The sequence below is a fragment of the Danio rerio genome, chromosome 10 (assembly GCF_049306965.1).
Source record: "Danio rerio strain Tuebingen ecotype United States chromosome 10, GRCz12tu, whole genome shotgun sequence".
Taxonomy (NCBI): Eukaryota; Metazoa; Chordata; class Actinopteri; order Cypriniformes; family Danionidae; genus Danio; species Danio rerio.
Window position 1 is genome coordinate 42,481,459 of NC_133185.1, and position 24,575 is coordinate 42,506,033.

The window sequence follows — 24,575 nt, forward strand, 5'->3', positions numbered from 1 at the left end:
ATAAACTGTGTGCTTCATTCTGTTTGTAAGTTTAGCATTTAATGACATTCTGTTATGAAAACAATCACAAAACCAACTGTAAAGTGTTCATGTAGTTCTCAAATACAATGCACACCTTATACATGTTATATATACATATATATAATCAGTTTAAATTCCTCTCTAGTCAAAAACCGAGAGAGAAAGCGCCACGGTTTAGAAAAAAATGTAAACTGAGAAAAATTAATATCAACGGTAGTGGGAGCGTGACCTGAAAGTACGATGCTGTGATATTCACAGCTCGATATATTGGAAAGAAGTCTGTTGTCTACTAAGAAAAAATCTATTCGTGAGTATGAATGATGAACGTTGGAGAAGAAAGAATAGGCCTTGTTAGTGGTCTGTTTTGATTTCCGAGGATCAGATAGCCCTAGTCGTTGTGCAAATGTGTTTAAAATTTGAGTTGGTTAATGAACTCTGTTTGCTTGAGGATCTATCTTCAATTCAATTCAGCTTTATTTGTATAGCGCTTTTACAATGTAGATTGTGTCAAAGCAGCTTCACATAAATGGTCATTGTAACTGGAACAGTGTGGTTCAGGTTTTAGTGTTTAAGTTCAGTTCAGTTCAGTTTAGCTCAGTTCAGTGTGATTCAGGCCCCGTTTACACTAGTACGTTTTAGTTTTAAAACGGCGTTTTAGAATGAAAACGATCCGCGTCCACACTCGCGTTTTACCCAGCGTTTCTGAACTGCTCTCCGTCCACACCAAAACGCTGAAAACGCACAACACGTGACCACACAGACGCTCTCGGGCAAGCGCTGCAGCCCATGTACCCAGATGAGAGCTCTGCTAGTCGGACTTCTCATCAAGCATCTCCCGCTGGATCTAATCTCACTATATTTATTAAACGGGATATTTCATTCATCTTGTTGTCTTTATCTAACGACATATTCCCTGACTTTGGGCATTGGAATCTATTACTTGTTCTCAGGTAACGTGTTTTGGCTGAGCGCAAAGATAAGTTAATGATTAATGTAACCACGTACATTCTGTATATTGACTGATCGCTTGCCTTTATTTCCTATAATGTATAAACTTATTGTATGTTATACTTTTAAAATGGCCATTATCGATTCTTAAAACTGATATTCAGCAAAAGAGAGGGGATGTTTCGTATTTTCACTGAAATTGAAAGGAGGCAGTTGTTATCGGCTCCGTTTTGTTATAAATATCCAGACAGTGAAGATGACGCTCATCTTATACAGCACGGCGCCTCAACATGTCTGCTGTCTAAGTTGCTAATATTAAAATGAAAATAGGCAGTTCCTTAAATCATGTTTACATTTTATTGTTGAGAAAGTGAAACAACGAAGCCAGGGTGATGTGAATGAAGTTATAAAGTACACTGTTCCCTTTGAAGATTTACCCGTGTCCTCGGTATAGTCTGCTTTTCCATATCAAACTGAGAAGAAGAGACTGCAGCCTTGATCAAACTTGCGAAGTCTGAACTTACACAGAGAAGATTCAGGACTGAACTGTGTGTTAGGCTACTTAATATTCAGGAAAAGCCCCAATCAGAGAGGCTAACGTCTGCAGCCCCGCCTCCGTTTTCAGATGTCTCCGTTTTCCATCATCCACACTGAGACGGAGCAGCAGCGTTTCAAAATGAAAACGGCCTCTCCAGCGTTTTCGAAACGCTCCGTTTTCGGCGCTCGAGAACTCCGGCGTAGTGTGGACGGTTGGCGTAACCGTAGCAAAACTTATGCGTTTTCAAACTAAAACGCATTAGTGTAAACGGGGCCTTAATCATTACTGAGAGTTCAAACACTGAAGAGCAAATTAATCAATGCGCAGCTCTACCAATCCTGAACCATGCGAGGCAGTGGCGACAGCGGAGAGGGAAAAAAAACTTCACCTGATGGGAGTGAAGAAAAAAAACCTTGAGAGAACCAGACTCAGTTGGGCACGACCATTTTAATTTCTCCGCTGGCCAAAAGTCTTGTGCAGAACTTCATTCGCCGTGGTTTATGCTGGAAGATGGCCTCAATGAAGACTCGTCTGTCCCTGGAGCGTCGCTGGAATCAGACACATGTTCTCCACTCCCCACGACCATCAGGGCAGCAGCAGCTCAAGATATGGCCTGGTCCCGGATATGGAATCCTTGGGATCATCACGTCGCTGGTCTTGGATCGAATCAGTGACTCCGCCTAATCTGAGGACCTCGGGATGAGTATCCCCAGGTGAAAATAGAGAATAAAGAGAATAATTAGCGTAGCTGCTGTTCATAGTGTATATAAGCAAGATGCAGAAGCCTGTGTGGAACCCGCTAGGTGATGCATTGAATGTATGCTATCTAAAACTGTCCTGAACAAAGTTAAAAAAAAAAATCACCCCTAAAATAATGTCTGTTTTGAATATCAGGAATAGCTGAAACATTTTTTGATATGAACATGTTGTCATCCCAATTAGGGGCATAAATACTTGCCATAATGACAGACACATCTCGAAGTTTGCCGGTAATTATGACATAACGCCCATTAGGATCGGATACAACATCTGTCAACTCAAAAAGGACACTTCTATGAATAAAAATAGCGGAACCTCTTGCTCGCGCACTAAACTTTGAGTGATACAGATGGCCCACCCATGCTCTTTTAAGCCGTTGTATATCAGTTGTTTTAAGATGGGTCTCTTGAAGAAAAAAAATGTCACCCTTAAGGTGTTGGAGATGAGATAGAAAAATGAAGAACTTCAAAAAAGAAAAGATAAAACAAAAACAAAACAACAAAACTTATCAACTTATCAATATAAAACCTATAGCAGAGAACCTGCTACACATCAATCTCTTAATGAGATTGCATACTGGGCTCCAGCTCCACAGAACTATGCAAATAAGCCTATAAATGAAAAGAAACAACTGGTCAGAACAAACAGCCATTAACAAAAGCAGCAAGTATAAAAATCAACGGTCGACATAACGCTTCTCTTAAGCAGTGATAGGTATATAAAGTTACAGTGTTGGAAGTCTTAAAATCACACAAATGTAAGATGATCCGTGCCAAGTGAGCTTTAGTGAGTCCCAGTAGTCATAAAATGTTTAGTGAACATCATTTGACTCATAGAATTACAGGAGTATACAAACGAGGTATATAGGTAGAAATAAGCACCTTGAAACATTTGTATAGAACTTTACACATATAACAATAATAGTTCACCAACCTCTAATAGTATAATTGACTATCATCTGAAATGCCCAGATTGTCGCATGTCAGATTAATACATCAGATCCAGTAAAAAACAGCCTCAGGTTAGCAAGTGTCCAGTAGTTAAAATAAGTACTGCTCACACAGCTTCTGTCGTCTCGCGCCGATAAGCTTTAAGTACCTCATTGGCCTCCTGAACTGACGGCAGCCGCTTCTTCTTACCGTCCGATGTAGTAATGAAAAGTTTGGATGGATAATGAAAGGACGGTCTCATACGGTGTTTGAAGGTGTCAGACGCGGAGCACAGACGCTCTTGTTTCTGGAGGTCATTAATAATATAATAACACTAATACTGATATGGTGAAGGTGTTTTAGAATGGTGTTACAGTGTGCACAGCCTGCTGGTTTGATCATTTACACACATTTTTATCACCACATGATCTCTTTTAACAAAATCACATGACCTTTTTCAATGCGCATACTGAAATTTGTGCGGTAAAAGTGTTTCCATCGTTGTTTATGCACATTTTTTTATAGAATAAAAAGTTTATCCTAATCTGTTATGCGCATATGTTTATGCGTATTTACAAAATGTATGCGCATCATGGCGTTTCCATCAACCGGTTTATGCGCATATCCAAAATGCACTGGATGGAAACAGCTATTGGCATTATTTTAGTGGCCGTGGGCTGAAAAGTTTGGGAACCCCTGAGCTAGTGTGCTCCAAAGAGTGACAATTTATATCTATAAAACTGATTTAACACTAGCAGTTTTGGTGGAAGTAACAAACTGCTAAAGACTTTTTTCCACATCAATTCACACTGGTTTCTCATCAAATCTTGACCAATCATATACTCTCTAGCATTACATGTCCCACCCCCTTTTAAATCACCTCTCATTTGATGCACTTGAGCTCAACCAGTTAAGTCGCAGAAAATCATTCACAAAGTGCAAGATGACTACATGAAATGCTTTTTACGTTTACTTATGTGAGACAGTGATATGGTTTTACCCGATTATTTGAGATGTAACCTGCACCAAACATCTCAAAGTCTATGATGGAAACTGTATAATATTATAAAACAGAGAAGGCATTATAAATAAGACATTTCTCATTTTTATTTTAATCAAATAAACACTCTGCTAAATGTTTCAAACTGTGTGAAAAGAAAGATGCAATATGCCAAACACAGCAATACTGGAGGCCACTGTCAGAACACCCTGGGCTCTCATTACACGCGAGCAGTGCCACAGATATACAAGTCTCCCTTCTTGAATGGAATTATTAGTGAAACAGATCGACTTCCTGAAGATATTCTAATTATATGACCAGCACCTTTACATAGTATGCAAGTTTGACACCCGGTGGTTTAACTAGGTATAGGTTACAAGATTGACGACATCCCCACATTAAAAGGTGAGAGTTTTTGCCCTGACCAACCTGAAAGCTCTATTTTAGAAACCGCTTCTATTTTTTTTTACAGCTGAACAACAGGGTAAACGATGACAATGCTCACCTCAGGTATAGCTCATGAGCTTTATTCACTGCTAAATGCTAATAATGTGAGCTTAAATGTCATTTTACGTGACGGCGCATGTAGAGGCATGATAACAGCTGAGCTGAACAGATTGTAAAGACATTCCTTCATCTGTGTAGCTGAGGAGTTTGACGGCCTCTCCAACTGTGTTGAGAAAATTTCCATCCACTGCCCGGTAGTGGAGAGTGACATCTCCATCGGACTCATCGCAGTCTGGTCCTGCTGCTCTGGAATTGATCCGCCAGAGTGCTGATCTTGAACTCTGAGCCTTCATCTCTACAGACTGTTGATTCAGATCAGTGGGTTCAGCTGGAGCCATCAATGTCAGCCCAAGACTGACACACAGACAGCGGATGAAGGTTTTGTCCAGATGGTTTAGATACTGATCTTCCGCCTAAAAAAAATAAAATAAAGTGATAAGTGATAGTAAATGGATAAAAAAAAAGTAAAAAAAAAAAAAAAGATGTCTTCACTCTTTTAACTTTTCTAAAGCATTTAATTTGAAGTCAATGCCAGAAAAAATATACCATAAATAGGAAACACCTTGTGTAAGGCTATGGGCTCTACTTTAAAAGGTGCAGTATGCAAGTTTGATATCCAGTGGTTGAACTAGGTATTGCACTAGGCTTGGGCGGTAATACGGTAATATGTTATACCGCGGGATCTAAAAATAGCAACGATGTCAGTTTCAATACTGTTATACCATCATAAAATACAATGCACTTAAATAGGAGGCAAGTGTTAAATAATAAATATTATTTATTTAATGCCTACAAATGCGTATGCATGATTGTCATGATGAGAAAATGTTGAGAGAGAGAGAGGTGAGGTAAGGAGTCGCGCAACAAATAACCTGACATTTGGCAGTATTTCCAACTGACTCAGAGCACACAGTATTTCTCAACTGAACGAGAACTGAGACCAGGTAAATACGAACTGGAGGTCTGCATTCCTGCTGCTGCAGCGCGGGAGCCGACAAGATTTCTTGCGGTGTAGGAATAAAATTCCGAATAAAGCATGGAAACGGTCGGTAGCTCTAGTCTAATTTGAAAGGGAGCCGCCCTGAGGTCTAACAATATCACGCTCAAGTGAGTGAGCATGCATGGATGCTGTTTGTTTGTGTGTGTGTGTCATATAAGAGCACATCAGCGTTTAGATTAATCAGGAGTTTTTGCACAAACCATCGTGAAGACGTGACATTTCAATTTTAGACACCGTTTCTATTTCTGCGACACATGTTTAGCTTGCGTCACATGTTTTGCGAGGGCACGGTGTAAGGCACTTGACCAGCCAGTGCACACAGCTGCCTCCTGACCAATCAGAGCACCCCAGGCCAACCGGTCGATCAAGAGAGCACATCAGCTTTCAGATTAATAAGCGCACGTACGGCCACCTGACCAACCAGAGGACCCAGGGTCCAACTGACCAGTCAGAGCACACAAGGCAACCTGACCAATCAGAGCACCCTAGCTTTGTGTCCTAACTTTGCACGATACGGCACTGTGGCCATTTCTATTTATGCGACACATGATTAGCTTGCGTCGCATGTTTTGGTGCACACTTGAAATTTTCTATTTTTTTTGTGACATTTCGATTTTAGACACCGTTTCTATTTTTGCGACACATGTTTAGCTTGCGTTGCATGTTTTGCGTGCACTTCACATTATTGATTTTTTTAATGACATTTAGATTTTAGACACGTTTCTATTTTTACGACACATGTTTAGCTTACGTCGCATGTTTTGGTGCACACTTGACATTTTCTTTTTTTTCGTGACATTACGATTTTAGACACCGTTTCTATTTTTGCGACACATGTTTAGCTTGCGTCGCATGTTTTGTGTGCACTTCACATTTTCGATTTTTTTCGTGACATTTCTATTTTAGACACCGTTTCTATTTCTGCGACACATGATTAGCTTGCGTCACATGTTTTGCGAAGGCACGGTGTAAGGCACTTGACCAGCCAGTGCACACAGCTGCCTCCTGACCAATCAGAGCACCCCAGGCCAACCGGTCGATCAAGAGAGCACATCAGCTTTCATATTAATCAGCGCACGTACGGCCCATGAAGAGCACATCAGCTTTCAGATTAATAAGCGCACATACGGCCACCTGACCAACCAGAGGACCCAGGGTCCAACTGACCAGTCAGAGCACACAAGGCAACCTGACCAATCAGAGCACCCTAGCTTTGTGTCCTAACTTAGAACGATACGGCACTGTGGCCATTTTTATTTATGCAACACATGATTAGCTTGCGTCGCATGTTTTGCGTGCACTTCACATTATCCATTTTTTTCATGACATTTAGATTTTAGACACGTTTCTATTTTTGCGACACATGTTTAGCTTGCGTCGCATGTTTCGGTGCACACTTGACATTTTCGTTTTTTTCGTGACATTTAGATTTTAGACACCGTTTCTATTTTTGCGAAACATGTTTAGCTTGTGTCGCATGTTTTGCGTGCACTTCACATTTTCGATTTTTTTCGTAACATTTAGATTATAAAAACCGTTTCTATTTCGGCGACACATGATTAGCTTGCGTCGCATGTTTTGGTGCACACTTGACATTTTCGATTTTTTTGTGACATTTAGATTTTAGACACATTTCTATTTTTGCGACACATGTTTAGCTTGCGTCGCATGTTTTGGTGCACACTTGACATTTTTGTTTTTTTCGTGACATTTCGATTTTAGACACCGTTTCTATTTTTGCGACACATGTTTAGCTTGCGTCACATGTTTTGCGAAGGCACGGTGTAAGGCACTTGACCAGCCAGTGCACACAGCTGCCTCCTGACCAATCAGAGCACCCCAGGCCAACCGGTCGATCAAGAGAGCACATCAGCTTTCAGATTAATCAGCGCACGTACGGCCACCTGACCAACCAGAGGACCCAGGGTCCAACTGACCAGTCAGAGCACACAAGGCAACCTGACCGATCATAGCACCCTAGCTTTGTGACATTTCTATTTTACACACCGTTTCTATTTTTGCGACACATGTTTAGCTTGCGTCGCATGTTTTGCAAAGGCACGGTGTAAGGCACTTGACCAGCCAGTGCACACAGCTGCCTCCTGACCAATCAGAGCACCCCAGGCCAACCGGTCGATCAAGAGAGCACATCAGCTTTCAGATTAATCAGCGCACGTACGGCCCATGAAGAGCACATCAGCTTTCAGATTAATAAGCGCACGTACGGCCACCTGACCAACCAGAGGACCCAGGGTCCAACTGACCAGTCAGAGCACACAAGGCAACCTGACCGATCATAGCACCCTAGCTTTGTGACATTTCTATTTTACACACCGTTTCTATTTTTGCGACACATGTTTAGCTTGTGTCGCATGTTTTGCGTGCACTTCACATATTTGATTTTTTTCGTGACATTTAGGTTTTAGACACCGTTTCTATTTCTGCGACACATGTTTAGCTTGTGTCGCATGTTTTGCGTGCACACTTCACATTTTAGATTTTTTTCGTGACATTTCTATTTTAGACACCGTTTCTATTTTTGCGACACATGTTTAGCTTGTGTCGCATGTTTTGCGTGCACTTCACATTTTTTATTTTTTTCGTGACATTTCTATTTTAGACACCGTTTCTATTTTTGCGACACGTTTAGCTTGTGTCGCATGTTTTGCGTGCACTTCGAATTTTCGATTTTTTTCGTGACATTTAGATTTTAGACACCGTTTCTATTTCTGCGACACATGATTCGCTTGCGTCGCATGTTTTTGTGCACACTTCACATTTTCGATTTTTTTCGTGACATTTCTATTTTAGACACCGTTTCTATTTTTGCGACACATGTTTAGCTTGTGTCGCATGTTTTGGTGCACACTTCACATTTTCAATTTTTTTCGTGACATTTCTATTTTAGACACCGTTTCTATTTTTGCGACACATGTTTAGCTTGCGTCGCATGTTTTGCGTGCACTTCACATATTTGATTTTTTTCGTGACATTTAGGTTTTAGACACCGTTTCTATTTCTGCGACACATGTTTAGCTTGTGTCGCATGTTTTGCGTGCACTTCACATTTTTTATTTTTCTCGTGACATTTCTATTTTAGACACCGTTTCTATTTTTGCGACACATGTTTAGCTTGTGTCGCATGTTTTGCGTGCACTTCGAATTTTAGATTTTTTTTGTGACATTTAGATTTTAGACACCGTTTCTATTTCTGCGACACATGATTAGCTTGCGTCGCATGTTTTTGTGCACACTTCACATTTTCGATTTTTTTCGTGACATTTCTATTTTAGACACCGTTTCTATTTTTGCGACACATGTTTAGCTTGTGTCGCATGTTTTGGTGCACACTTCACATTTTCGATTTTTTTCGTGACATTTCTAGTTTAGACACCGTTTCTATTTTTGCGACACATGTTTAGCTTGCGTCGCATGTTTTGCGAAGGCACGGTGTAAGGCACTTGACCAGCCAGTGCACACAGCTGCCTCCTGACGAATCAGAGCACCCAGGCCAACCGGTCGATCAAGAGAGCACATCAGCTTTCAGATTAATCAGCGCACGTACGGCCCATGAAGAGCACATCAGCTTTCAGATTAATAAGCGCACGTACGGCCACCTGACCAACCAGAGGACCCAGGGTCCAACTGACCAGTCAGAGCACACAAGGCAACCTGAGCGATCATAGCACCCTAGCTTTGTGACATTTCTATTTTACACACCGTTTCTATTTTTGCGACACATGTTTAGCTTGTGTCGCATGTTTTGCGTGCACTTCACATATTTGATTTTTTTCGTGACATTTAGGTTTTAGACACCGTTTCTATTTCTGCGACACATGTTTAGCTTGTGTCGCATGTTTTGCATGCACACTTTACATTTTAGATTTTTTTCGTGACATTTCTATTTTAGACACTGTTTCTATTTTTGCGACACATGTTTAGCTTGTGTCGCATGTTTTGCGTGCACTTCACATTTTTTATTTTTTTCGTGACATTTCTATTTTAGACACCGTTTCTATTTTTGCGACACATGTTTAGCTTGTGTCGCATGTTTTGCGTGCACACTTCACATTTTTTATTTTTCTCGTGACATTTCTATTTTAGACACCGTTTCTATTTTTGCGACACATGTTTAGCTTGTGTCGCATGTTTTGCGTGCACTTTGAATTTTCGTTTTTTTTCGTGACATTTAGATTTTAGACACCGTTTCTATTTCTGCGACACATGATTAGCTTGCGTCGCATGTTTTTGTGCACACTTCACATTTTCGATTTTTTTCGTGACATTTCTATTTTAGACACCGTTTCTATTTTTGCGACACATGTTTAGCTTGCGCCGCATGTTTTGCGAAGGCACGGTGTAAGGCACTTGACCAGCCAGTGCACACAGCTGCCTCCTGACCAATCAGAGCACCCCAGGCCAACCGGTCGATCAAGAGAGCACATCAGCTTTCAGATTAATCAGCGCACGTACGGCCCATGAAGAGCACATCAGCTTTCAGATTAATAAGCGCACGTACGGCCACCTGACCAACCAGAGGACCCAGGGTCCAACTGACCAGTCAGAGCACACAAGGCAACCTGACCGATCATAGCACCCTAGCTTTGTGACATTTCTATCTTACACACCGTTTCTATTTTTGCGACACATGTTTAGCTTGTGTCGCATGTTTTGCGTGCACTTCGAATTTTCGATTTTTTTCATGACATTTAGATTTTAGACACAGTTTCTATTTCTGCGACACATGTTTAGCTTGTGTCGCATGTTTTGGTGCACACTTCACATTTTCGATTTTTTTCGTGACATTTCTATTTTAGACACCGTTTCTATTTTTGCGACACATGTTTAGCTTATGTCACATGTTTTACGTGCACTTCACATTTTTTATTTTTTTCGTGACATTTCTATTTTAGACACCGTTTCTATTTTTGCGACACATGTTTAGCTTGTGTCGCATGTTTTGCGTGCACTTCGAATTTTCGATTTTTTTCGTGACATTTAGATTTTAGACACCGTTTCTATTTCTGCGACACATGATTAGCTTGCGTCGCATGTTTTTGTGCACACTTCACATTTTCGATTTTTTTCGTGACATTTCTATTTTAGACACCGTTTTTATTTTTGCGACACATGTTTAGCTTGCGCCGCATGTTTTGCGAAGGCACGGTGTAAGGCACTTGACCAGCCAGTGCACACAGCTGCCTCCTGACCAATCAGAGCACCCCAGGCCAACCGGTCGATCAAGAGAGCACATCAGCTTTCAGATTAATCAGCGCACGTACGGCCCATGAAGAGCACATCAGCTTTCAGATTAATAAGCGCACGTACGGCCACCTGACCAACCAGAGGACCCAGGGTCCAACTGACCAGTCAGAGCACACAAGGCAACCTGACCGATCATAGCACCCTAGCTTTGTGACATTTCTATTTTACACACCGTTTCTATTTTTGCGACACATGTTTAGCTTGTGTCGCATGTTTTGCGTGCACTTCACATATTTGATTTTTTTCGTGACATTTAGGTTTTAGACACCGTTTCTATTTCTGCGACACATGTTTAGCTTGTGTCGCATCTTTTGCGTGCACACTTCACATTTTAGATTTTTTTCGTGACATTTAGATTTTAGACACCGTTTCTATTTTTGCGACACATGTTTAGCTTGTGTCGCATGTTTTGGTGCACACTTCACATTTTCGATTTTTTTCGTGACATTTCTATTTTAGACACCGTTTCTATTTTTGCGACACATGTTTAGCTTGTGTCGCATGTTTTGGTGCACACTTCACATTTTCGATTTTTTTCGTGACATTTCTATTTTAGACACCGTTTCTATTTTTGCGACACATGTTTAGCTTGCGTCGCATGTTTTGTGAAGGCACGGTGTAAGGCACTTGACCAGCCAGTGCACACAGCTGCCTCCTGACCAATCAGAGCACCCCAGGCCAACCGGTCGATCAAGAGAGCACATCAGCTTTCAGATTAATCAGCGCACGTACGGCCCATGAAGAGCACATCAGCTTTCAGATTAATAAGCGCACGTACGGCCACCTGACCAACCAGAGGACCCAGGGTCCAACTGACCAGTCAGAGCACACAAGGCAACCTGACCGATCATAGCACCCTAGCTTTGTGACATTTCTATTTTAGACAACGTTTCTATTTTTGCGACACATGTTTAGCTTGTGTCGCATGTTTTGCGTGCACTTCACATATTTGATTTTTTTCGTGACATTTAGATTTTAGACACCGTTTCTATTTCTGCGACACATGTTTAGCTTGTGTCGCATGTTTTTGTGCACACTTCACATTTTCGTTTTTTTTCGTGACATTTCTATTTTAGACACCGTTTCTATTTTTGCGACACATGTTTAGCTTGTGTCGCATGTTTTGGTGCACACTTCACATTTTCGATTTTTTTCGTGACATTTCTATTTTAGACACTGTTTCTATTTTTGCGACACATGTTTAGCTTATGTCACATGTTTTACGTGCACTTCACATTTTTTATTTTTTTCGTGACATTTCTATTTTAGACACCGTTTCTATTTTTGCAACACATGTTTAGCTTGTGTCGCATGTTTTGCGTGCACTTCGAATTTTCGATTTTTTTCGTGACATTTAGATTTTAGACACCGTTTCTATTTCTGCGACACATGATTAGCTTGCGTCGCATGTTTTTGTGCACACTTCACATTTTAGATTTTTTTCGTGACATTTCTATTTTAGACACCGTTTTTATTTTTGCGACACATGTTTAGCTTGCGCCGCATGTTTTGCGAAGGCACGGTGTAAGGCACTTGACCAGCCAGTGCACACAGCTGCCTTCTGACCAATCAGAGCACCCCAGGCCAACCGGTCGATCAAGAGAGCACATCAGCTTTCAGATTAATCAGCGCACGTACGGCCCATGAAGAGCACATCAGCTTTCAGATTAATAAGCGCACGTACGGCAACCTGACCAACCAGAGGACCCAGGGTCCAACTGACCAGTCAGAGCACACAAGGCAACCTGACCGATCATAGCACCCTAGCTTTGTGACATTTCTATTTTACACACCGTTTCTATTTTTGCGACACATGTTTAGCTTGTGTCGCATGTTTTGCGTGCACTTCACATATTTGATTTTTTTCGTGACATTTAGGTTTTAGACACCGTTTCTATTTCTGCGACACATGTTTAGCTTGTGTCGCATGTTTTGCGTGCACACTTCACATTTTAGACTTTTTTCGTGACATTTCTATTTTAGACACCGTTTCTATTTTTGCGACACATGTTTAGCTTGTGTCGCATGTTTTGCGTGCACTTCACATTTTTTATTTTTTTCGTGACATTTTTATTTTAGACACCGTTTCTGTTTTTGCGACACATGTTTAGCTTGTGTCGCATGTTTTGCGTGCACTTCGAATTTTCGTTTTTTTCGTGACATTTAGATTTTAGACACCGTTTCTATTACTGCGACACATGATTAGCTTGCGTCGCATGTTTTTGTTCACACTTCACATTTTCGATTTTTTTCGTGACATTTCTATTTTAGACACCGTTTCTATTTTTGCGACACATGTTTAGCTTGCGCCGCATGTTTTGCGAAGGCACGGTGTAAGGCACTTGACCAGCCAGTGCACACAGCTGCCTCCTGACCAATCAGAGCACCCCAGGCCAACCGGTCGATCAAGAGAGCACATCAGCTTTCAGATTAATCAGCGCACGTACGGCCCATGAAGAGCACATCAGCTTTCAGATTAATAAGCGCACGTACGGCCACCTGACCAACCAGAGGACCCAGGGTCCAACTGACCAGTCAGAGCACACAAGGCAACCTGACCAATCATAGCACCCTAGCTTTGTGACATTTCTATTTTACACACCGTTTCTATTTTTGCGACACATGTTTAGCTTGTGTCGCATGTTTTGCGTGCACTTCACATATTTGATTTTTTTCGTGACATTTAGGTTTTAGACACCGTTTCTATTTTTGCGACACATGTTTAGCTTGTGTCGCATGTTTTGCGTGCACTTCACATTTTTTATTTTTTTCGTGACATTTCTATTTTAGACACCGTTTCTATTTTTGCGACACATGTTTAGCTTGTGTCGCATGTTTTGCGTGCACTTTGAATTTTCGTTTTTTTTCGTGACATTTAGATTTTAGACACCGTTTCTATTTCTGCGACACATGATTAGCTTGCGTCGCATGTTTTTGTGCACACTTCACATTTTCGATTTTTTTCGTGACATTTCTATTTTAGACACCGTTTCTATTTTTGCGACACATGTTTAGCTTGCGCCGCATGTTTTGCGAAGGCACGGTGTAAGGCACTTGACCAGCCAGTGCACACAGCTGCCTCCTGACCAATCAGAGCACCCCAGGCCAACCGGTCGATCAAGAGAGCACATCAGCTTTCAGATTAATCAGCGCACGTACGGCCCATGAAGAGCACATCAGCTTTCAGATTAATAAGCGCACGTACGGCCACCTGACCAACCAGAGGACCCAGGGTCCAACTGACCAGTCAGAGCACACAAGGCAACCTGACCGATCATAGCACCCTAGCTTTGTGACATTTCTATTTTACACACCGTTTCTATTTTTGCGACACATGTTTAGCTTGTGTCGCATGTTTTGCGTGCACTTCACATATTTGATTTTTTTCGTGACATTTAGGTTTTAGACACCGTTTCTATTTCTGCGACACATGTTTAGCTTGTGTCGCATGTTTTGCGTGCACACTTCACATTTTAGATTTTTTTCGTGACATTTCTATTTTAGACACCGTTTCTATTTTTGCGACACATGTTTAGCTTGTGTCGCATGTTTTGCGTGCACTTCACATTTTTTTTTTTTCGTGACATTTCTATTTTAGACACCGTTTCTATTTTTGCGACACATGTTTAGCTTGTGTCGCATGTTTTGCGTGCACTTCGAATTTTTGTTTTTTTTTCGTGACATTTAGATTTTAGACACCGTTTCTATTTCTGCGACACATGATTAGCTTGCATCGCATGTTTTTGTGCACACTTCACATTTTCGATTTTTTTCGTGACATTTCTATTTTAGACACCGTTTCTATTTTTGCGACACATGTTTAGCTTGCGCCGCATGTTTTGCGAAGGCACGGTGTAAGGCACTTGACCAGCCAGTGCACACAGCTGCCTCCTGACCAATCAGAGCACCCCAGGCCAACCGGTCGATCAAGAGAGCACATCAGCTTTCAGATTAATCAGCGCACGTACGGCCCATGAAGAGCACATCAGCTTTCAGATTAATAAGCGCACGTACGGCCACCTGACCAACCAGAGGACCCAGGGTCCAACTGACCAGTCAGAGCACACAAGGCAACCTGACCGATCATAGCACCCTAGCTTTGTGACATTTCTATTTTAGACAACGTTTCTATTTTTGCGACACATGTTTAGCTTGTGTCGCATGTTTTGCGTGCACTTTGAATTTTCGATTTTTTTCGTGACATTTAGATTTTAGACACCGTTTCTATTTCTGCGACACATGATTAGCTTGCGTCGCATGTTTTTGTGCACACTTCACATTTTCGATTTTTTTCGTGACATTTCTATTTTAGACACCGTTTCTATTTTTGCGACACATGTTTAGCTTGTGTCGCATGTTTTGGTGCACACTTCACATTTTCGATTTTTTTCGTGACATTTCTATTTTAGACACCATTTCTATTTTTGCGACACATGTTTAGCTTGCGTCGCATGTTTTGCGAAGGCACGGTGTAAGGCACTTGACCAGCCAGTGCACACAGCTGCCTCCTGACCAATCAGAGCACCCCAGGCCAACCGGTCGATCAAGAGAGCACATCAGCTTTCAGATTAATCAGCGCACGTACGGCCCATGAAGAGCACATCAGCTTTCAGATTAATAAGCGCACGTACGGCCACCTGACCAACCAGAGGACCCAGGGTCCAACTGACCAGTCAGAGCACACAAGGCAACCTGACCGATCATAGCACCCTAGCTTTGTGACATTTCTATTTTAGACAACGTTTCTATTTTTGCGACACATGTTTAGCTTGTGTCGCATGTTTTGCGTGCACTTCACATATTTGATTTTTTTCGTGACATTTAGGTTTTAGACACCGTTTCTATTTCTGCGACACATGTTTAGCTTGTGTCGCATGTTTTGGTGCACACTTCACATTTTCGTTTTTTTCGTGACAGTTCTATTTTAGACAACGTTTCTATTTTTGCGACACATGTTTAGCTTGTGTCGCATGTTTTGGTGCACACTTCACATTTTCGATTTTTTTCGTGACATTTCTATTTTAGACACCGTTTCTATTTTTGCGACACATGTTTAGCTTATGTCACATGTTTTACGTGCACTTCACATTTTTTATTTTTTTCGTGACATTTCTATTTTAGACACCGTTTCTATTTTTGCGACACATGTTTAGCTTGTGTCGCATGTTTTGCGTGCACTTCACATATTTGATTTTTTTCGTGACATTTAGGTTTTAGACACCGTTTCTATTTCTGCGACACATGTTTAGCTTGTGTCACATGTTTTGCGTGCACACTTCACATTTTAGATTTTTTTCGTGACATTTCTATTTTAGACACCGTTTCTATTTTTGCGACACATGTTTAGCTTGTGTCGCATGTTTTGCGTGCACTTCACATTTTTTTTTTTTCGTGACATTTCTATTTTAGACACCGTTTCTATTTTTGCGACACATGTTTAGCTTGTGTCGCATGTTTTGCGTGCACTTCGAATTTTTGTTTTTTTTTCGTGACATTTAGATTTTAGACACCGTTTCTATTTCTGCGACACATGATTAGCTTGCATCGCATGTTTTTGTGCACACTTCACATTTTCGATTTTTTTCGTGACATTTCTATTTTAGACACCGTTTCTATTTTTGCGACACATGTTTAGCTTGCGCCGCATGTTTTGCGAAGGCACGGTGTAAGGCACTTGACCAGCCAGTGCACACAGCTGCCTCCTGACCAATCAGAGCACCCCAGGCCAACCGGTCGATCAAGAGAGCACATCAGCTTTCAGATTAATCAGCGCACGTACGGCCCATGAAGAGCACATCAGCTTTCTGATTAATAAGCGCACGTACGGCCACCTGACCAACCAGAGGACCCAGGGTCCAACTGACCAGTCAGAGCACACAAGGCAACCTGACCGATCATAGCACCCTAGCTTTGTGACATTTCTATTTTACACACCGTTTCTATTTTTGCGACACATGTTTAGCTTGTGTCGCATGTTTTGCGTGCACTTCGAATTTTCGATTTTTTTCATGACATTTAGATTTTAGACAGTTTCTATTTCTGCGACACATGTTTAGCTTGTGTCGCATGTTTTGGTGCACACTTCACATTTTCGATTTTTTTCGTGACATTTCTATTTTAGACACCGTTTCTATTTTTGCGACACATGTTTAGCTTGTGTCGCATGTTTTGGTGCACACTTCACTTTTTCGATTTTTTTCGTGACATTTCTATTTTAGACACCGTTTCTATTTTTGCGACACATGTTTAGCTTGCGTCGCATGTTTTGTGAAGGCACGGTGTAAGGCACTTGACCAGCCAGTGCACACAGCTGCCTCCTGACCAATCAGAGCACCCCAGGCCAACCGGTCGATCAAGAGAGCACATCAGCTTTCAGATTAATCAGCGCACGTACGGCCCATGAAGAGCACATCAGCTTTCAGATTAATAAGCGCACGTACGGCCACCTGACCAACCAGAGGACCCAGGGTCCAACTGACCAGTCAGAGCACACAAGGCAACCTGACCGATCATAGCACCCTAGCTTTGTGACATTTCTAGTTTACACACCGTTTCTATTTTTGCGACACATGTTTAGCTTGTGTCGCATGTTTTGCGTGCACACTTCACATTTTAGATTTTTTTCGTGACATTTCTATTTTAGACAACGTTTCTATTTTTGCGACACATGTTTAGCTTGTGTCGCATGTTTTGCGTGCACTTCACATTTTTTTTTTTTTCGTGACATTTCTATTTTAGACACCGTTTCTATTTCTGCGACACATGTTTAGCTTGTGTCGCATGTTTTGCGTGCACACTTCACATTTTAGATTTTTTTCGTGACATTTCTATTTTAGACACCGTTTCTATTTTTGCGACACATGTTTAGCTTGTGTCGCATGTTTTGCGTGCACTTCACATTTTTTTTTTTTTCGTGACATTTCTATTTTAGACACCGTTTCTATTTTTGCGACACATGTTTAGCTTGTGTCGCATGTTTTGCGTGCACTTCGAATTTTTGTTTTTTTTCGTGACATTTAGATTTTAGACACCGTTTCTATTTCTGCGACACATGATTAGCTTGCATCGCATGTTTTTGTGCACACTTCACATTTTCGATTTTTTTCGTGACATTTCTATTTTAGACACCGTTTCTATTTTTGCGACACATGTTTAGCTTGCGCCGCATGTTTTGCGAAGGCACGGTGTAAGGCACTTGACCAGCCAGTGCACACAGCTGCCTCCTGACCAATCAGAGCACCCCAGGCCAACCGGTCGATCAAGAGAGCACATCAGCTTTCAGATTAATCAGCGCACGTACGGCCCATGAAGAGCACATCAGCTTTCAGATTAATAAGCGCACGTACGGCCACCTGACCAACCAGAGGACCCAGGGTCCAACTGACCAGTCAGAGCACACAAGGCAACCTGACCGATCATAGCACCCTAGCTTTGTGACATTTCTATTTTAGACAACGTTTCTATTTTTGCGACACATGTTTAGCTTGTGTCGCATGTTTTGCGTGCACTTCGAATTTTCGATTTTTTTCGTGACATTTAGATTTTAGACACCGTTTCTATTTCTGCGACACATGATTAGCTTGCGTCGCATGTTTTTGTGCACACTTCACATTTTCGATTTTTTTCTCGTGACATTTCTATTTTAGACACCGTTTCTATTTTTGCGACACATGTTTAGCTTGTGTCGCATGTTTTGGTGCACACTTCACATTTTCGATTTTTTTCGTGACATTTCTATTTTAGACACCGTTTCTATTTTTGCGACACATGTTTAGCTTGCGTCGCATGTTTTGCGAAGGCACGGTGTAAGGCACTTGACCAGCCAGTGCACACAGCTGCCTCCTGACCAATCAGAGCACCCCAGGCCAACCGGTCGATCAAGAGAGCACATCAGCTTTCAGATTAATCAGCGCACGTACGGCCCATGAAGAGCACATCAGCTTTCAGATTAATAAGCGCACGTACGGCCACCTGACCAACCAGAGGACCCAGGGTCCAACTGACCAGTCAGAGCACACAAGGCAACCTGACCGATCATAGCACCCTAGCTTTGTGACATTTCTATTTTACACACCGTTTCTATTTTTGCGACACATGTTTAGCTTGTGTCGCATGTTTTGCGTGCACTTCGAATTTTCGATTTTTTTCATGACATTTAGATTTTAGACACAGTTTCTATTTCTGCGACACATGTTTAGCTTGTGTCGCATGTTTTGCGTGCACACTTCACATTTTCGATTTTTTTCGTGACATTTCTATTTTAGACACCGTTTCTATTTTTGCGACACATGTTTAGCTTATGTCACATGTTTTACGTGCACTTCACATTTTTTATTTTTTTCGTGACATTTCTATTTTAGACACCGTTTCTATTTTTGCGACACATGTTTAGCTTGTGTCGCATGTTTTGCGTGCACTTCGAATTTTAGATTTTTTTCGTGACATTTCTATTTTAGACACCGTTTCTATTTTTGCGACACATGTTTAGCTTGTGTCGCATGTTTTGGTGCACACTTCACATTTTCGATTTTTTTCGTGACATTTCTATTTTAGACACCGTTTCTATTTTTGCGACACATGTTTAGCTTGCGTCGCATGTTTTGTGAAGGCACGGTGTAAGGCACTTGACCAGCCAGTGCACACAGCTGCCTCCTGACCAATCAGAGCACCCCAGGCCAACCGGTCGATCAAGAGAGCACATCAGCTTTCAGATTAATCAGCGCACGTACGGCCCATGAAGAGCACATCAGCTTTCAGATTAATAAGCGCACGTACGGCCACCTGACCAACCAGAGGACCCAGGGTCCAACTGACCAGTCAGAGCACACAAGGCAACCTGACTGATCATAGCACCCTAGCTTTGTGACATTTCTATTTTACACACCGTTTCTATTTTTGCGACACATGTTTAGCTTGTGTCGCATGTTTTGCGTGCACTTCACATATTTGATTTTTTTCGTGACATTTAGGTTTTAGACACCGTTTCTATTTCTGCGACACATGTTTAGCTTGTGTCGCATGTTTTGCGTGCACACTTCACATTTTAGATTTTTTTCGTGACATTTCTATTTTAGACACCGTTTCTATTTTTGCGACACATGTTTAGCTTGTGTCGCATGTTTTGCGTGCACTTCACATTTTTTTTTTTTCGTGACATTTCTATTTTAGACACCGTTTCTATTTTTGCGACACATGTTTAGCTTGTGTCGCATGTTTTGCGTGCACTTCGAATTTTTGTTTTTTTTTCGTGACATTTAGATTTTAGACACCGTTTCTATTTCTGCGACACATGATTAGCTTGCATCGCATGTTTTTGTGCACACTTCACATTTTCGATTTTTTTCGTGACATTTCTATTTTAGACACCGTTTCTATTTTTGCGACACATGTTTAGCTTGCGCCGCATGTTTTGCGAAGGCACGGTGTAAGGCACTTGACCAGCCAGTGCACACAGCTGCCTCCTGACCAATCAGAGCACCCCAGGCCAACCGGTCGATCAAGAGAGCACATCAGCTTTCAGATTAATCAGCGCACGTACGGCCCATGAAGAGCACATCAGCTTTCAGATTAATAAGCGCACGTACGGCCACCTGACCAACCAGAGGACCCAGGGTCCAACTGACCAGTCAGAGCACACAAGGCAACCTGACCGATCATAGCACCCTAGCTTTGTGACATTTCTATTTTAGACAACGTTTCTATTTTTGCGACACATGTTTAGCTTGTGTCGCATGTTTTGCGTGCATTTTGAATTTTCGATTTTTTTCGTGACATTTAGATTTTAGACACCGTTTCTATTTCTGCGACACATGATTAGCTTGCGTCGCATGTTTTTGTGCACACTTCACATTTTCGATTTTTTTCGTGACATTTCTATTTTAGACACCGTTTCTATTTTTGCGACACATGTTTAGCTTGTGTCGCATGTTTTGGTGCACACTTCACATTTTCGATTTTTTTCGTGACATTTCTATTTTAGACACCATTTCTATTTTTGCGACACATGTTTAGCTTGCGTCGCATGTTTTGCGAAGGCACGGTGTAAGGCACTTGACCAGCCAGTGCACACAGCTGCCTCCTGACCAATCAGAGCACCCCAGGCCAACCGGTCGATCAAGAGAGCACATCAGCTTTCAGATTAATCAGCGCACGTACGGCCCATGAAGAGCACATCAGCTTTCAGATTAATAAGCGCACGTACGGCCACCTGACCAACCAGAGGACCCAGGGTCCAACTGACCAGTCAGAGCACACAAGGCAACCTGACCGATCATAGCACCCTAGCTTTGTGACATTTCTATTTTAGACAACGTTTCTATTTTTGCGACACATGTTTAGCTTGTGTCGCATGTTTTGCGTGCACTTCACATATTTGATTTTTTTCGTGACATTTAGGTTTTAGACACCGTTTCTATTTCTGCGACACATGTTTAGCTTGTGTCGCATGTTTTGGTGCACACTTCACATTTTCGTTTTTTTTCGTGACATTTCTATTTTAGACACCGTTTCTATTTTTGCGACACATGTTTAGCTTGTGTCGCATGTTTTGGTGCACACTTCACATTTTCGATTTTTTTCGTGACATTTCTATTTTAGACACCGTTTCTATTTTTGCGACACATGTTTAGCTTATGTCACATGTTTTACGTGCACTTCACATTTTTTATTTTTTTCGTGACATTTCTATTTTAGACACCGTTTCTATTTTTGCGACACGTTTAGCTTGTGTCGCATGTTTTGCGTGCACTTCACATATTTGATTTTTTTCGTGACATTTAGGTTTTAGACACCGTTTCTATTTCTGCGACACATGTTTAGCTTGTGTCGCATGTTTTGGTGCACACTTCACATTTTCGTTTTTTTTCGTGACATTTCTATTTTAGACACCGTTTCTATTTTTGTGACACATGTTTAGCTTGTGTCGCATGTTTTGGTGCACACTTCACATTTTCGATTTTTTTCGTGACATTTCTATTTTAGACACCGTTTCTATTTTTGCGACACATGTTTAGCTTATGTCACATGTTTTACGTGCACTTCACATTTTTTATTTTTTTCGTGACATTTCTATTTTAGACACCGTTTCTATTTTTGCAACACATGTTTAGCTTGTGTCGCATGTTTTGCGTGCACTTCGAATTTTCGATTTTTTTCGTGACATTTAGATTTTAGACACCGTTTCTATTTCTGCGACACATGATTAGCTTGCGTCGCATGTTTTTGTGCACACTTCACATTTTAGATTTTTTTCGTGACATTTCTATTTTAGACACCGTTTTTATTTTTGCGACACATGTTTAGCTTGCGCCGCATGTTTTGCGAAGGCACGGTGTAAGGCACTTGACCAGCCAGTGCACACAGCTGCCTTCTGACCAATCAGAGCACCCCAGGCCAACCGGTCGATCAAGAGAGCACATCAGCTTTCAGATTAATCAGCGCACGTACGGCCCATGAAGAGCACATCAGCTTTCAGATTAATAAGCGCACGTACGGCAACCTGACCAACCAGAGGACCCAGGGTCCAACTGACCAGTCAGAGCACACAAGGCAACCTGACCGATCATAGCACCCTAGCTTTGTGACATTTCTATTTTACACACCGTTTCTATTTTTGCGACACATGTTTAGCTTGTGTCGCATGTTTTGCGTGCACTTCACATATTTGATTTTTTTCGTGACATTTAGGTTTTAGACACCGTTTCTATTTCTGCGACACATGTTTAGCTTGTGTCGCATGTTTTGCGTGCACACTTCACATTTTAGACTTTTTTCGTGACATTTCTATTTTAGACACCGTTTCTATTTTTGCGACACATGTTTAGCTTGTGTCGCATGTTTTGCGTGCACTTCACATTTTTTATTTTTTTCGTGACATTTTTATTTTAGACACCGTTTCTGTTTTTGCGACACATGTTTAGCTTGTGTCGCATGTTTTGCGTGCACTTCGAATTTTCGTTTTTTTCGTGACATTTAGATTTTAGACACCGTTTCTATTACTGCGACACATGATTAGCTTGCGTCGCATGTTTTTGTTCACACTTCACATTTTCGATTTTTTTCGTGACATTTCTATTTTAGACACCGTTTCTATTTTTGCGACACATGTTTAGCTTGCGCCGCATGTTTTGCGAAGGCACGGTGTAAGGCACTTGACCAGCCAGTGCACACAGCTGCCTCCTGACCAATCAGAGCACCCCAGGCCAACCGGTCGATCAAGAGAGCACATCAGCTTTCAGATTAATCAGCGCACGTACGGCCCATGAAGAGCACATCAGCTTTCAGATTAATAAGCGCACGTACGGCCACCTGACCAACCAGAGGACCCAGGGTCCAACTGACCAGTCAGAGCACACAAGGCAACCTGACCAATCATAGCACCCTAGCTTTGTGACATTTCTATTTTACACACCGTTTCTATTTTTGCGACACATGTTTAGCTTGTGTCGCATGTTTTGCGTGCACTTCACATATTTGATTTTTTTCGTGACATTTAGGTTTTAGACACCGTTTCTATTTTTGCGACACATGTTTAGCTTGTGTCGCATGTTTTGCGTGCACTTCACATTTTTTATTTTTTTCGTGACATTTCTATTTTAGACACCGTTTCTATTTTTGCGACACATGTTTAGCTTGTGTCGCATGTTTTGCGTGCACTTTGAATTTTCGTTTTTTTTCGTGACATTTAGATTTTAGACACCGTTTCTATTTCTGCGACACATGATTAGCTTGCGTCGCATGTTTTTGTGCACACTTCACATTTTCGATTTTTTTCGTGACATTTCTATTTTAGACACCGTTTCTATTTTTGCGACACATGTTTAGCTTGCGCCGCATGTTTTGCGAAGGCACGGTGTAAGGCACTTGACCAGCCAGTGCACACAGCTGCCTCCTGACCAATCAGAGCACCCCAGGCCAACCGGTCGATCAAGAGAGCACATCAGCTTTCAGATTAATCAGCGCACGTACGGCCCATGAAGAGCACATCAGCTTTCAGATTAATAAGCGCACGTACGGCCACCTGACCAACCAGAGGACCCAGGGTCCAACTGACCAGTCAGAGCACACAAGGCAACCTGACCGATCATAGCACCCTAGCTTTGTGACATTTCTATTTTACACACCGTTTCTATTTTTGCGACACATGTTTAGCTTGTGTCGCATGTTTTGCGTGCACTTCACATATTTGATTTTTTTCGTGACATTTAGGTTTTAGACACCGTTTCTATTTCTGCGACACATGTTTAGCTTGTGTCGCATGTTTTGCGTGCACACTTCACATTTTAGATTTTTTTCGTGACATTTCTATTTTAGACACCGTTTCTATTTTTGCGACACATGTTTAGCTTGTGTCGCATGTTTTGCGTGCACTTCACATTTTTTTTTTTTCGTGACATTTCTATTTTAGACACCGTTTCTATTTTTGCGACACATGTTTAGCTTGTGTCGCATGTTTTGCGTGCACTTCGAATTTTTGTTTTTTTTTCGTGACATTTAGATTTTAGACACCGTTTCTATTTCTGCGACACATGATTAGCTTGCATCGCATGTTTTTGTGCACACTTCACATTTTCGATTTTTTTCGTGACATTTCTATTTTAGACACCGTTT

General features: G+C 41.5%; 1 long non-coding RNA gene across 1 annotated transcript in view; it reads right to left on the reverse strand.

Annotated features, from left to right (window-relative positions):
• Window positions 1–3,064: 3,064 nt before the first annotated feature.
• Window positions 3,065–24,575, reverse strand: part of si:dkey-65j4.2 — a 123,278-nt gene continuing 101,767 nt past the window's right edge. Inside the window, exon 3 of the long non-coding RNA XR_011017078.2 lies at window positions 3,065–5,115. This is a non-coding gene — a long non-coding RNA (si:dkey-65j4.2). The remainder of the gene's footprint in view (window positions 5,116–24,575) is intronic.